Source organism: Mustela lutreola, chromosome 4, assembly GCF_030435805.1.
Source record: "Mustela lutreola isolate mMusLut2 chromosome 4, mMusLut2.pri, whole genome shotgun sequence".
Taxonomy (NCBI): domain Eukaryota; kingdom Metazoa; phylum Chordata; class Mammalia; order Carnivora; family Mustelidae; genus Mustela; species Mustela lutreola.
The window spans coordinates 198,454,211-198,469,545 of record NC_081293.1 but is presented as its reverse complement, the minus strand read 5'-3'; the positions used below and the strand labels follow the sequence as shown (position 1 = coordinate 198,469,545).

At 46.8% G+C, this 15,335-nt stretch overlaps 1 long non-coding RNA gene across 2 annotated transcripts in view; it reads right to left on the bottom strand.

Annotated features, from left to right (window-relative positions):
• LOC131829973 (uncharacterized) overlaps positions 1-15,335 on the bottom strand; it is a 233,990-nt gene that overhangs the window by 59,373 nt on the left and 159,282 nt on the right. For both annotated transcript variants that reach the window (XR_009353046.1, XR_009353047.1), the window contains exon 3: positions 9,220-9,431. This is a non-coding gene — a long non-coding RNA (uncharacterized LOC131829973). The remainder of the gene's footprint in view (positions 1-9,219; positions 9,432-15,335) is intronic.

The following is a 15,335-nucleotide window of genomic DNA, read 5'->3' as shown; positions in this document are numbered from 1 at the left end:
TGTCTGGTTTTCACATCGGGGTAATCCTGGCCCTGAACAATGAGTTGGGGAGTGTTCCTTCCTCTTCTATCCTTTGGAAGAGCTTGTAAAGAATTGGCATTAATTTTGCAAGTGTCTTGTAGAATTCTGGGATTGGGCTTTTCTTGGTGGAAAGTTTTTCATTAATAATTCGTTTTCACTTGTCATAAGTCTTTTCAGATTTTTTAATTCTTCTGAGCAGCTCGTTTGGGCACTTTGTGTCTTTCCAGGATCTCTTCTATTTCATCTAAGTCAGCTAACTCATCAGCATATGATTAATTGTTCATATTATTCCCCTGTCATTTAAAAAAATCTGGTTTTACAAATTTGAATCATCTCTCTTCTTTTCTCATTTGACTGAAGATCCGTTGATTTTGGTCTTTTCAAAAAATCAAAATTGCTTTAGTGAATGTTCTCCATTTTTCTCTATTCTATTAATGTCTACTGTAATTGTTACGATTTCCTTCCCTCGAGTGCCTTAAGTTAGAAACTTAGATGATTGATCTGAGAGATTTTTTATTTTTTGACACAGGAATTTACAACTTTTTCATTCGCTTAAAAGTATTTTCTAACATCCTTGTGATGTCTTTCTTGACTCATTGGTTCTTTAGGGACTACGGCTTTCAGTTTCTTCTTTTTTTTTTTTTTTTTAAGATTTTATTTGTTTATTTGACACAGAGAGAACGTGAGAGAGCACCAGCAGGGGAAGGGCAGAGGGAGAGAGAGAAGCAGGCTCCAGCCAAGCAGGGAGCCCAACGTGGGGCTCGATCCCAGGACCCTGGGACCATGACCTAAGCCAAAGGCAGACGCCCAGCTGACTGAGCCACTCAGGTGCCCCTGGCTTTCAGTTTCTATGGTACATCCTGCATAGGAACAAGAACATTTCATGTGCTCTTGAGAGGAATATCTATTTTAAATTGCTTGGTCAAGTATTTTATAGATCGATGCCAGGTCTTACTGGTTTATAACATTGTTCAAGCCTTTTTTTTCTTTTTTCATCTCCTGCCAAATTGTTCTATCCTTTATTGAAAACTGGGTATTGAAGTCTCAAGCTATTCCTGTTGAACTATTTTCCCCTTCGATTCTGTCAGTTTTTGCTCTTTATATTTTGGGTCTCTCTTGTTACATGTATATGTGTTTATAATTGTTGTATCTTCTTTTTTACTTAAAGTCAATGAACTAACATAGAGTGTATTAGTTTCGGAGGCAGAGCTCAGTGATTCATCAGTTAGATGCCGCCCCTGCTCATTCCGTCATGTGCCTCCTTCACACCCGTCACCCACTCATCATTACTAAACATCTCTCATCGCTAGCAACACATTTTAAAGTCTAATTATCTGATACAAGTATAGCCACTCTAGGTTTCTTTTCATTGCGTTTACATGATTTATCTTTATTTCATCCTTTACTTTTTGAGTCAAAGAGTGTGGCTCTTGGGGCACCTGCCTGGCTCAGTCAGAACAGCATATGATTCTTGATCTCAGGGTCATGAGTTCAAGCTCCACATGGGGTATAGAGATGACTTAATAAAACTTTTTTTAAAAGTGTGTCTCGGGACGACTGGGTGGCTCAGTGTGTTAAGCGTCTGCCTTCAGCTCAGGTCATGATCCCAGGGTCCTGGGATTGAGGCCCGCATCAGGCTCTCTGCTGGCTGGGGCCTGCTTCTCCTTCTGCCTCTGCCTGCTGCTCCCTCTGCTTGCACTCTCTCTTTTGTCGTGTCTCTGTCAAATAAATAAATTAAATCTTTTAAAAATTAAAAAATAAAAATAAAATTAAAAGCATGTCTCCCATAGACAGGATATAGTTGAATCTTGTTTGTATATCCGGTATGATGATCTTTCTTTTGATTGGATTGTTGAATCTATTCACATTTAATAATATTATTGATACAGATGGATTAACATTTCTCATTTTATTTTTTTACGTATCTCTTATCTTTTGTTTGTGTTCCTATGCTCTTCTTTCACTGATTTCTTTTGCATATAGTGAGTACCTTCCAGTGTAACGTTTTAATTCCTCAATGATTTCTCACTGTATCGTTTGACTTTCTTAGTGGTTAATCTTACTAGACTTCCCATGTGTGTGTGTGCAAGCGTGTGTGTGTGTATAACCATTTTTCTCATTTCCAAAATTTTCTTTTTATTTGGCTTTTGATAGTTGATTATGATATGTTGAGATACATAGTTTTTTGGGGTTTTTTTTGTTTTTTTTTCCTACTTGGAGTTTGTTAAACTTCTTGGATGTACAGATTTACGTCTTTCATTGAATTGGGGAAGTTTTCAGCTATTCTTTCTCTGAATATTTTTCTGCGCCACGTTCTTGCTGCCTTTCTCTAGGTACTCCCATGATGCATACGTTGGTGCACATGAATATGTTCCTCATTTTCCTGAGGCTCTTTTTCGTTTTCTCTTTCTTTCAGATTATATAATCACTGTCCAGCTATGTTCAATTTTGGTAATTCTGCCAATTCAAACCCACTGTTGAGCACATCTTAGTGACTTCTTCATTTCAGTTCTTTTATTTTCAATTCTCAAAGTTCTGTTTGGTTCTCTCGTATGATCTCTGTCTATTGACAGCCTCCGTTTGATTAGACCTTGTCGTCATATCTTTCTGTACCTCTTCAAGCAGGATTTCCCTTAGTCTTTGAACGTGTCTATAAGGGCTATTTTAAAACCTTGATCTGTGAAATGTGACATCTGGTTCCTCTCACAGGTAGTTTCTATTGCCTGGTTTGTTTGTATGTTTTTCCTCCTGCGTATGAGTCATACATTCCTTTTTCTTTGTAGGTCCAATTGGTTTTTGTTGATGATTGGACACTTGAGATGACTCTGGAGTATTGTCCCTTCCTCCTTCTCTAATGCTTATCATCACTATTTGATCTTGTTTATTTGTTAAGTAACTGGCTTGAATTATATGAAATCACAGCCAAATTGGCCACTGTATTCAACCAAGACTGTTGGCTACCCATCGGTCCTCACCTCACTTATCACCAGCCTTATCCTGGCAAATCTACAGAGAGTGGGGCAGGGATAAGAGCCCAAGCCCCAGGCTCTCTCTGGACGTGTGTGCGTGCCTTGCACTCAGCCACCTTCCACAGCGGGTTTTGGACATTTCCTGGTCATCGTTTGCTTATTCTTGGGATAGTCTGATGCTTCTTCTTGCCAAAGAGATATAGCTCTTGCAATAGTAGAAACTTTATTTGATCCTTTGTTTTCAGTTTGGGGAATTCCAACCTATTGCTAATGAAATCACATTAAAAGGTGTGCCCCCCTCCCTAGAAAAGTTTTGCAAAGCCATACCACTTACACATTGCCTTCAATCTTAAGAAAATATAGAAATAACAGGTGTATTCTTGGGCTAATGTTTGCATCGTTTTCAGAGACACATGAACTTCTACCACCTAGGTGTTACCTTTGACTTCAGTGGCAATGTAGACAACTCTTTCTGGGGCCCAATGCCACTTCTGAATGAGTTAGTAGCAGGTCCACCCATTCCTGTAGTAATTTTATCTCTGATTCTAGACTGTTCTCTCTAGGAAGCAAACTTGGACAATTACTGCAAAAGACTCACATAATAAATCCAGTCTTATCATCCATGCACATGCACAGCCTTTGCTCAGTATCCTCCTAAACAAGACCTGCATAATGTAAAACCTGGAAAATTGATTTTCTTAAGAGACATCTGAGAGAAATGACCTTCAAAACCTTATGGACATGATCTTAGCAGATACTGTTAAGTAGCACAGCAGGAAAATCTCAAAGGTTTGATCCTTGAATATATACTTGCCTCCCCCACTCTTGAAAAAAAAAAAAAAGACATGCAACATTTTCTAATCATTGAAAATCTGTATACAGACCTCAAGATGAAGACTATTTGAAATTCTCTAAAAGTGCATAACCACCGGAAGAAAATAGTTTCTCTCAAAGACTTTTGGATTGAGTAGACATCTGCCTGCAGTCGACAGACTCAACCCAAGAGACACGGAACAAGATTCAGAAAACTGGAGCCACAGATTCTCAAGCTTTAATCTGAATGCTTTTATTATTTTCTTTAGTCTTTACATACAGTAAGGTTCTGGGGATTATTAACTGACACTTTTTGTCCATTAACTCTGGTGCCTATAAGATCCTTATCAGTAATACATAATTTTGCATCCTTAATCACTCTTTGGTATGAGTCAAATACAGAAATATAATTTATTAATGATGTAGCCAAAATATATAAGAAAATGAGCCATTTGGTTTATATTCACTTTTCTTTCTGTGCTACCATCTTCCTTTGGTAGCACTTTCTTTTAATAAGGCAGTCGGATCTCTTGGTAATTGGACTCAACGACTAAGTATTTTTAAGATTGCAAGCAACACAACAGGACAGCCAGACAGAAATCTAAAATCCTCTGTAATATTCTACATAAAAGGGGAATTTTCTGTCTCCCCAGAAACAGCATTCAAGCGCTTTTCATAGGAGTTGCCTTATATAATAGAACGTTTACAAAAAGAAAGTCAGTAAAAAAGCAGGAACAGTTGCTGTATATTCCGAAGCTATCTCACTTTTACAGACCTTATAAGAAAGCAGAGGTGCCCTCCTTAGGCTCAAACCTGTGCTTTTCTGCTTGAAATCTATTTTGCTTGATCTATATTCTTAAAATGTCCACCACCTAGCTTAGAACCACACTTGATGAGTGGTTTCAAATTTTATCAAGCTCTGAGATGGTAGCCTATCCCCAGTTATGTTTTGGCTGGAATATATCATCAGATTGTCCCTAATGACTGGTTTGGGATTTGTATCACAAAAATCTATTGGCTGTGACCCATAAATTGTATAGGAATCTGTTTTCTCTGTACACTGATTTATGTCTTCAGGATAGTCTTGACTCAAGAGGAGTTTATGAAAGTGCATGGGTAGTGGTTCAAAATAGAGCTGTTTAGATGTGACTGGCCTCTCAAGGTAGAACTTGTACTTACTGATGAAAAGAATATTTTGCTTACATACCTACAGATCTCTCTTGGATTTTTCTAAAAGATTTTTTATTTATTCCTTTGACAGGGCAAGAGAGAGACTGGGGGGTGGGGGATGAAGCAGAGAGAGAGAAGTACAATCACTCTCCATGCTGAGTGTAGTACCCAACCCAGGGCTCGATCCCAGGACTCTGAGATCATGGCCTGAGCCAAAACCAAGCGTTGGACACTTAACTGACTGAGCCACCTAGGTACCCTTCTCTTGGATTTTTTAATATGACCAAAAGTTCTGGAAAAGAAAAATAATCATGAAATGAACTAATTGAGGGAATATTCTCATGTAGCTCTTCAGACTAGGGATGAGATCTTCTTTTCGTTTAACTTGGTTATATGGTTTAATTTGGCTTTGATGTGGACTACACACTCTGACCACAGTCCTTCTCACAGTGTTTGCACTGCAGGGCTCAGGTGTGTGGTCTCCAGTTTTTAGGGCTGCTACACAGCTACTATCCAATCAAAGGATCCAATGAGCGATCTTCTAATGAAACGCACAAGCACCTTGGACATCTACAAAGGTTGGAATGCCTCCTATGAGATACTCTAGCTGTACCCATGACACAGGAAACAGTGGTACAGACCAGGATTGATCGTGTCCCCAGAAGACTGTGGTTTATCCTCCAGCTAGGCTTAAAAACTATCAAATGGGGAAGAGAAATAACTGAAACCAACATACTTTATTGCTGTGCCAGACAATTCTGAGAATAAACATGTTTTACTCTTTCTGGGCTAAACATTTGGAAGAAACATACTTTCTCATTCCTGCTGAACAATATGTTAGCATCAAGCGAAAATCTATCAGACGTTTGCTCCAAGGAATCACTGCTCCAGGAACACAGCTCTGCAAACCAACCATAAAAACTTAACTTCTCAGGACTTACAGTTTGCCCATTAACACTCTCTTCGAGACCTTCGGCTCTCTGTGCCCACCAGTCTGAAGTTATTATGATATAAACTTGCCCCATTACCAGTCAGTACCCTGTAGGGTGGGCTGTCTTAGCCAGGGTTCTCCAGGGAAACAGACCCAGAGGAAGTGACGAAGAGATGGCGACGGCAGACAGATAAACAGATGGACAGACAGAGAAGATATTTATTATGAGGAACTGGCTCACATGATTATGGAGGCTGAGAAGTCCCCTGTCTGCTGTCTATGCCCTGGAGACTCAGGAGAGCTGGTGGTATAGTTTAGCCCCAATCCAAAGACCAAAGTATCAGCGGCGCTCATGGTATAAATTTCAGTCCAAGGGCTGGAAAAGACGAGGGAAGGTGCCCCAGCTCAATCTACGAGGCCAGTAAAAAAGGGACGAATTCCTCCTTCCCCTCCTTCCCCTACCTCTTTTTACCCTCAGTGAAACAGATGGGACGAGGGGGCAATCTACTTCACTGAGTTCACTATTTCAAATGTTCACCTCAGGCTGCCTGGGTGGCTCAGTCGGTTGGACAGTCACATGAGCAACTCTTGATTTCTGTTCAGGTCATGAGCTCAGGGTCCTGAGCTTGGGGTCGTGAGACTGAGCCCCCGCCTGGAGCCCGGCATCTGCACTGCGCTCTGTGCTCAGTGGGGACTCTGAGATTCTCCCTTCCTCTCCCTCTGCCCCCCCCCCCATGTTAATCTCACCTGGAAACACTCTCACAGACACACATAGCAACAGTGTTTAATTTGGATCCCCCCTGGCCAGTTGAGTTCACACACAAAATTAACCATCACACAGGCCCACTTTAAAGTCGGCCAGCCTGGGTACTCAAATCCTATGAAAATCCTCCCTCAACGGTGTCCTTCTGAGACCATACGAGACTGTCAAGATGAAGCTCTGAGTGCAGGAAATTTAATAAGCTTCACTCTTCTAGTTCAACACATTTTACTGAGAGGTTCTGAGGCGTTGACAGCTGACAGCTCGTGCCTCCCTCCAACACATGGGAATCTGCATCCACACCCAGCACAAATCCTCATTCTAAAACCATCCCTTGCTGTATGAATTCTCTCTAAAGAAAATTCAGAGGTTTCACCTATAATCTATAAGGCCCACCTATAATCTATTCTTTTTCACTGGAAATTCAATGGGAATTTGGATTGCTTCCAGTTTTTTCGTAATAAGAATAGTGCCGCTGTAAATATTTTCTCCAGGCACACATGTCAAAGCATTTTTCTTGAGTATAGATCTAAGAAGAGAATCACTTCTGATCAATCACAGGATAGGTAGATATTCAAATTACAAGAAAACATGAATGTTGTTAAACTAAAGCAATCGTGTCAGATAATGTTCCACCAGCAGTTGAGTCAGACAAGTTCTTGGCTCACATCCTTCCTGCCATGTCATATGATCAGGTTCCTGAATTTTGCCAGTCTGATCAATAACGTAATGGACTAGGTCTTCACATGTTTATTGGCCACTTCTTTTTCCCTTTACTGTAAATTGTCCCCATCTTTTGCCCATTTTTCTACTTTATCTTTTTATTGTCCTGAAGAAATTTTAAATATATTTTGATATTAATACTTGAATCATTATGTGTGTCCTAAATATCTTCTCTCAGTTTGTGATTTTTAAAGATACTTACACTGTCTTTTGATGGGTAGAAATTCTTAACTTTAAGGGCACCTGGGGGGCTCAGTCAGTGAAGCTTCCAGATCCTGGTGTCGACCCAGGTCATGATCTTACGGTCATGGGTTCAAGCCCTGCATCAGGCTCAGCTCTCAGTGGGGAGCCTGCTTGAGTCTCTCTCTCCTTCCTCTTCCTCTCCCCCCACATGCCCACACCTGCACCCTCATGTACACACTCTCCCTCAAATAAATCTTTTAAAAATTATTATCTCTAAAACAATTAGGTGTATCATTCTTTTATGTTGATCATTTCTGGTTTTTGTTTAAAAAACCTTTTCCCGGGATGCCTGGGTAGCTCAGTCAGTTACGCATCTGCCTTCGGCTCAGGTCCTGGGATCAAGGTCCTGGGATCAAGACCCACATCAGGCTCCCTGCTCAGCAGGGAGTCTGCTTCTCCCTCTGCCTGTCACTCCCCCTGCTTGAGCTCTCACTCTCTCTCTCTCTCTGACAAATAAATAAAATAAAATCTTTAAAAAAATAAAAATAAGTAAAAAGCCTTTTTCCTAATCAAAATAAAAAAGATACTATATATTTTCATTTCAAAAACGTTAAACAGTGCCATACTTATGTTTTGTGGATGGTGACAATGAACCAGAAAGAAATCCTGGGCTCCACTGCCCACCTGGACCCCACAGGAGAGCCTCAATGATGCCTCTTGCAGAGGTGGAGCGTGAGTAGGACTTGTCTCAAGCCACAGACTGAAGTGGGGGTCCCTGACCAGAGCCCAGTGTCTGCCTGACCCTCCGAGGTTAGAGGAGCTCCGCGATGACCCGATACAGCACAATCTGCAGTCACCCCAAGTCTCCCCTCTTTGGAACTTGAAGCTATATGTATGGGTGACCGGATCAAAGCAGAGAGATTAAAGCTGTGTGTGCTTCTGCCACCTGGTGGCCACATCATGCACCAGATCAGCCCCAAAGCCCTCAAACCCCCCGCAGATGGCAAAGGATGGGAAGCCATGGGAAGCGATGTTACTTGGCAAAGATGGCCGTACGGTGGGCCGCACGTGGCTTACTGAAAAGTCTACCAGCAACTAAACTCAAAATTTTACATTTCCAGCTGTTTTAAACATAAACCAAATAAGCATATTTTCAGCCACAGAGAGCCTGTCTGCATTGTACACCCCACAGCACTGCGCCCAGCGTCTGCTAGCCACAGATGAGACAAACCCCAGGCCAATCAAGACCCCAAGCAGCCGCTGCTCTTTGGAGGCACAGACCCCGAGACTCCCCACTAAGCTGCCGAGCCACACCCCTGAACATGGGAACCCCCTCCCCCTGGCCTCCCCCCAGCTTCCGGCTGGTGGCCCCAACGTAGCTTGGGAAGGTCTCACGCCCTAAGGGACTTCCCCACACACAAAGCTCCCAAAGCATCGCCCACAGAAAGGCGTGTGTGACCCTGCCACCTCGTGGTCACCTCTTGCTCCAGGATCAGAGGCGGCAAGAACGGGAAGGGTGTCAGGTGAGATGTTACTTCCCTGGGCATTGTCTCCTGAGCCCTGAAGTGACCCGAGATGTCATGCTTCTGGGACAGGCCATGCAGGGGTCGCACTCCTCAGAGCAGGAGGGGAAGGAGAGCAAATCTAACCTGTCCCGACGTCTTCTGTTTCCAACTGGTCAAAAGCCACCTGGAGAGGAGTTAACACCTGTGCAGCCGCTCAAGACACCGGCAGTGACGTGAGGAACCAGAAACTCGGGGCATGCAGTTAGCCGGGGCGGCAGAACCGTGCGAGTCCAACAGAACGTGCAGGCCGCTGAACGGGGGCGAGCAGTGCGGACCCAGAAAGCAGACAACGGAACCTGAGAAAAAGTTAAATACACCAGATACATTTATTTGGGACATAGTGTTGAGAGGAAAAGGGGAAACAAATTGAAAAAAAAAATTATAAAACGACCATCTCCATGTTGGTATGTGTCCTTTCCATGCTTTTTCTAAGCACAGGAAACCTGTTTCCAGTGATTAGCCTGAAAATGGGAGATTTTACACGGTTATTCTCTTCAATTTAAAAAGGGACGTGTCTTTACCCAATTTTTAAAAACTGAACGTGTGTAAAGTGACAGTAAAGACTGCAGTTCAGTTTGTAGGCACTGGACATTGAGTTCCATCAAACAGAGGGAACGCCTGGACTTTTTCAAAGGAAACAGTTAGAGGACCCCTGCCCGGGGCCTCCCGCATCAGTCAGTCGGCGGCGAGACATCGAACACTATGACGCTTGCTGCCCGTGGTTACACATGTCCCTTCGCTAACAGGCCTCCTGCTAGAGGTCAGTGGCTCCACGATGAACTCTGTGGCACTTGCGACTGACCTCCGCAGGGTGAGCCAGGCCTGCACGCTGGGCAGAGAATTCTCTAAAATAAAGCATCAAGAAACAGCCAGTAATAACTTTCTGGAAAGTCTAAGGGACCAGGTACAGAGCTTTGTTTTCTCGGGAATATATTTGGAGAACTCTCCCTCAGTCACAAAGCGATCTCGGGAGGAAAGAACCCTGGAGGCAGAGAAGTTCAGGGTGGGCTCCCACAGGGGCAGGCTCTTGCCACCTGGGCCACAGAAGAGCACAGGAATCCAGACGCCCTGGTAATGGGTTTTAATGATGAACTTTGGCTGACGACACATGGACTCTGGGGGTAGGGCTGGGACAAGCAAGGTGTACCGTGTAAAAGCCAAGGCCTCATTTAGACTCGGGTACCCAGTGCTCCCCTCCACCTGTGTGTCTCATGGACCAACCCCCACCCCCACCCCGGCAGCCCCTTAGCCTGGCTCCGTGGGGACCGCCCACAAACAAGGGCCCCTGGGTGCGCTCCTCCCACACAAAGAAACCAAGTTTCAAAAAGTAGACATTTCTCACCTGAGGTTACCCAACCACTAAGCAGGACCCTGGGGTTAAAACCCAATGCTTATTGCAGAAGTGCTACTAATGACTGTCACCAAATGTTCAGAGGGACGTGAGTGGGGTGAATGGCCAGAGCCTGGAGTGGGCGAGGGGTCACGGCCTCGCTATCAGTGTGTGAAGCGGGGTCAGGAGCCCGCACTTGGTCATTGTCATGCAGAGCAGGGGAGAGAGGAGAGAGGCTCTGCCTGAGAGATGCTGAGATATTCAGGACGGAAGGTGTGGAGGTTTTGGAGACGGAGCCGTAGTACATTTTCAGACAGAGTTCTATTTTGATGTTTTCCAAGCCCTCCTTGAAGCTAGTCAAGACATACAGCTATCTGCATACTGAATGTAAAACAGCAATGTGCCCTCGCGCTCGGTGAATACGCAATCCCTGGATAGTGACCTCCACTCCCTCCGCAGTTGTCCCAAAGTGTGCAAGTGGGCTCTCCCCGTGGGGAGGTCACAGCACACACACGCTCGGAGAGAGGAGGCACGTGGGGTCTTGGAGGCACAAGGGTAATGAACAATTAGTCACAGGAAGGACCAAGCCCCTGGCCTCTGGGACAGCACCTAGTTTCTATCTACTATAAACTCAGGGCTATGTGTCCTCAACCAGTGGTCTGGAAAAGAGACACAGAAGACACTCTGCCAGAAATCAGGAATGGCCCAGAGGCAGAAGAAGAGTGAAAGGTCACGGTCAGACCAGGAACAGAGGACAGGCAGAGTTGGCTCGGCTCAGCACTTTGGCTTGAGGTATCTGAGCCCACAGTGGTTTCCATTCCCTATTAGAGAGGGTGAGCAAATAATTTATTGGGGACATTTCTGCGAACAAAAGAAGAAGCTATAATAATTACCCAGAACAAATCTGTCCAGGGCAAATCTGGACACAAGTCACCCTCCTATCAGATCCTGTCCAGTCTCTCCTTCCCAGTGAGCACAGCCAGCACCCCCCACCCGCCCCTGATCCTACTGCACACTCCCTGGCCTCAGGCTGGCTGTCTACGGTCCCAACGACTCTCCAGAGCTGGCTCCCCCATCCTGCCAACACTGCACACGTGTGTGTCTGCACAGACACACGCACACACTCACACACATGTGCGCTGGACACATCCTTCTGATCCCAGGTTCTCTGACACTTTCTGGAGCTCTGTGTTCTCTGTGAGAGCCAGCCCGACTCCCCCACGTCGTTCACAGTGGACCAAGTCTGTCCCACTGCGCTTCTCTCTGCTCTCCAGCGGAGCTCTGTGAGGAGCTGTCCTCCGGGCCCCAGCTTCCAAACCCATAGGGCGGGAGGAAGAAGAGCCGGAGGAGGTGGTAACAGATGCCCTCCTCCCCGACAGGATGTCAAAATCATTTGCATTTGCTGAATGCCACTGCAGACCTGGGAAAACCCCTTCTCTGCTGCTGGCTTGGCTCTGGTTGCACCACCACCTACGCCCTCCCCAGATGGCAGGTCCCTGGTCCCGCACACAGCCTGGCCTGGAGCACCCTCTCCCGGTCCTGTCCACTCTTGCTGTTGTTGGCGGCGCTGGAAGCAGGAGCGTGTCCCAGGCCCCTGCTCCTGTCCAGCCCCAGAGACCCGGACCCGCTCTCTTCCTCTGTAAAACGGGTGTGACTGGCCCGGCAGACCTGCCTCTAAGGTGGTTGGGGAACGAAGCAAGAATACAGGTGATGCACAGACAGCTCATCTGCAGCTCGGAAGCTTCTAGACTGAGAGGCTGATCGCCCGCCCACTCCAGCCTCTGCCCCATCCTGTCCGTTCCCTTTCTGGCCTCTGCCAGACACCCTCCGCAGCTGCAGCCCCCTAGCTGAGGTGGCTGGCTGTCCCGCAACCCCGCTCCTCCCAGTGGTAAAGTGACCAGCCCGGCCACACCGACCCCTCCAGCCCCTCCTCTGCCAGCGGTGCCTTCGCTGCGTCTCCCCAGCTGAACCCTCCCCGCCCACAGCCCCCGCCCCGCCAGGAGCCCACTGAGGAAGGCACTAGTGTGCTGGCTCAGCTGGTGGTGATCAGCCTGAGGAACACCAGCTCAGTCAAGGCTCTCGGGAGGGAAGTGAGAGCAGAAGGGAACCGGGCTGGATTCGGGCCACCGTGGCTCCTGCTGGTTTCCCGAGGGCGCTCCCACTTTAGTCCTCTATCATCGATAGTCCCAGCAGAATCCTCCCTCTCAGTGGTGTCCCAGTGTGAACAGGAAAGTTCAAAGAGAAAAGCAGCCCCCAGGAGCCGGCTGATGCCCCGCGGTGTGGATGTGGTGTGGGCACCGGCATCACCACCACCGGGCAGGCCCTGTGCGAGCGGCCGGAGACGTGGAGACAGAACAGGGCACTCCGTTAGCCTGTCTGAAGCCAGACCAACGCCCCTGCAACACACCTGCTAGGACTTGCGGAGCTTCCCGGCCAGTGAAGACGGTCAGCCTGGGGCTAGTCTTCTCTCTCCCGAGTACAATCTCTTAGGCTTCCACTCACTCACTCCCGCTTCCTCCGACAACATCCCCAGCGAAGTGTCACTCCCGTAGCCTATCCCCAACACCAGCTGGCATGGGCCCACACCCTAGAAACCCTTCCTGACGTCCCCTTAGCCAGACGCCCCCAGTTCTGCAGCCAAACTGCGCTCTCAAGCCGGTTCCAGCTGATGCGGGAGCAGAAGGCACGCCGAGGACAAAGTCCGAGCTGCCCCCACAACCTGCCCTCCTCACGTCAAGGTGGGATGTGTGTGACTTTCCACCAGGGAGCCCCCACCTGTCTGAATGTGAGTGCTCTCTGGGAGGGGAAACAGCCTTAGCTGGACAGGGTCCCAGAGTCTTCTTCAGCAGATGAAGGTCCTTTTGGACACGTGCCCAGGTCCCTACCTCCCCCAGACCCCACGTACTCAATCAATCACCCTCACACCCCCGGGGCAGCAGCTCTTTCTGCCCCCAGGTCCCATTCCCATGCTTTCATAAAACTCCCCTTTTGCACAAAAGACATCTCAAGAACTAGCAGCAATGGACACGGTTGCCAAACTGTGGAAAGAACCAAGATGCCCTTCAACGGACGAATGGATAAGGAAGATGTGGTCCATATACACTATGGAGTATGATGCCTCCATCAGAAAGGATGAATAGAATACCCAACTTTTGTAGCAACATGGACGGGACTGGAGGAGATTATGCTGAGTGAAATAAGTCAAGCAGAGAGAGTCAATTATCATATGGTTTCACTTATTTGTGGAGCATAACAAATAGCATGGAGGACATGGGGAGTTAGAGAGAAGGGAGTTGGGGGAAATTGGAAGGGGAGGTGAACCATGAGAGACTATGGACTCTGAAAAACAATCTGAGGGGTTTGAAGTGGCGGGGGGTGGGAGGTTGGGGTACCAGGTGGTGGGTATTAGAGAGGGCACGGACTGCATGGAGCACTGGATCTGGTGCAAAAACAATGAATACTGTTATGCTGAAAATAAATAAATAAATAAATAAATAAATAAAGAACTCTTTCTTGGCCTGGGCTCCAGGCCTCACGAACCACACTCCTGTAAAAACTCCACTCAGGCCTGCTCCTGGAGCCTCCGGCTGCAGGGCTGGGACAGTCTGCTCCCATTCGCTCCAACCATGCAGCCGGAGGACCGAGGCGAGGATTTCAGCCACCACAAACACTTGGCCTCAGAAAAGGCAAAGCCAGTGCCAAGAACTCCAAAATCAGGCTTGCTTAAGCGTGCCAGCGTCGGCCTCCAGGCTGCTTCCCTGTCCAGATCCTCTCCCCGAGAGTGGCCACACCTGAGCCTCCCGTTCGTGCACCTGCTGCAGCGCTGGAAGGAAAAGCCCCGAGCGGATCACCGAGCCCCACAAAACACCCACATGAGTGCGGCTGATTCCACCCACGCGCGGCGTTGCGCAAACGTGGTATGTGATGATAAGCGTTAATGATACTCTTCCCTCACAATCGCGTTCCAGCTGCAAATTAGATCTAGAAGACAAGCAAGATGCCAACTGCTTCTGAGGGATGCGGAGTCCCTGTAGTTGAATCATTACATTTTCCAAAATACTTAACACAATTCAGTTTTGTTCAGAGAGTAGCTCAGTTATCCACTTGGGACCATTTATGACTCATTGTAAAGCTAGAAAGCTAAAGGTTGGTATTTTTGTTTCCTAAATCATCTTGTATCTATACCAGTAGGTCAACATAATTGAATTATCTGGCCTTCCTTTTTTCTTTTTTTCAGCCCTGGGCACTGAAGTTGCCCATCTCTGTGCATATTTAATGATGGCCGGGACCCAACTGACAATGTCTGGCTAATCAAGGATGAGTGTCTCCTGCAGAGGACAGGGGACAGGAGACAGGAGAAGGCAAAGCTACCACCGTCCTGGCAGTGTCACTATTGCTGTGGGAGGGATCTGTCTGCACCTGGCCTCCCAGCACTCCCCTCCCACGTGCCTAGACTTCAGGCCCTTTGCTGCATAGAGAAGATGTCCATCCCCACGGAGTCAGTCCGGTAGGGGGAAAACTGTGTGAGCTCTGAATCTGGCACATGCAAGTTGGATTCCTAAGACAAAGAGTCAGGCTCAGGAAGGTTAGCTATCTTGATATGATGGAGCAGTAACACCGACCTTGAAACACCGCTGTGATGATTAGGTTGGAGAAACAGCATTCAGTGACGGGCTGGTACACGCAGATGCTTGACAAATAGTAGTGTCCGCTCTATTGTTCTTTTCCTAAGACAATACAAACTCAAACCAGCACTGCTGGTTTACGTTTTCCTGCTTTATGATGAGCATCTGCAGGGGGCAACACAATTTCCATAGCCTACTGGCTCGCTGGCTGCCCACAGAAAGCGAGAGGTTCTGCACAAGGCTGG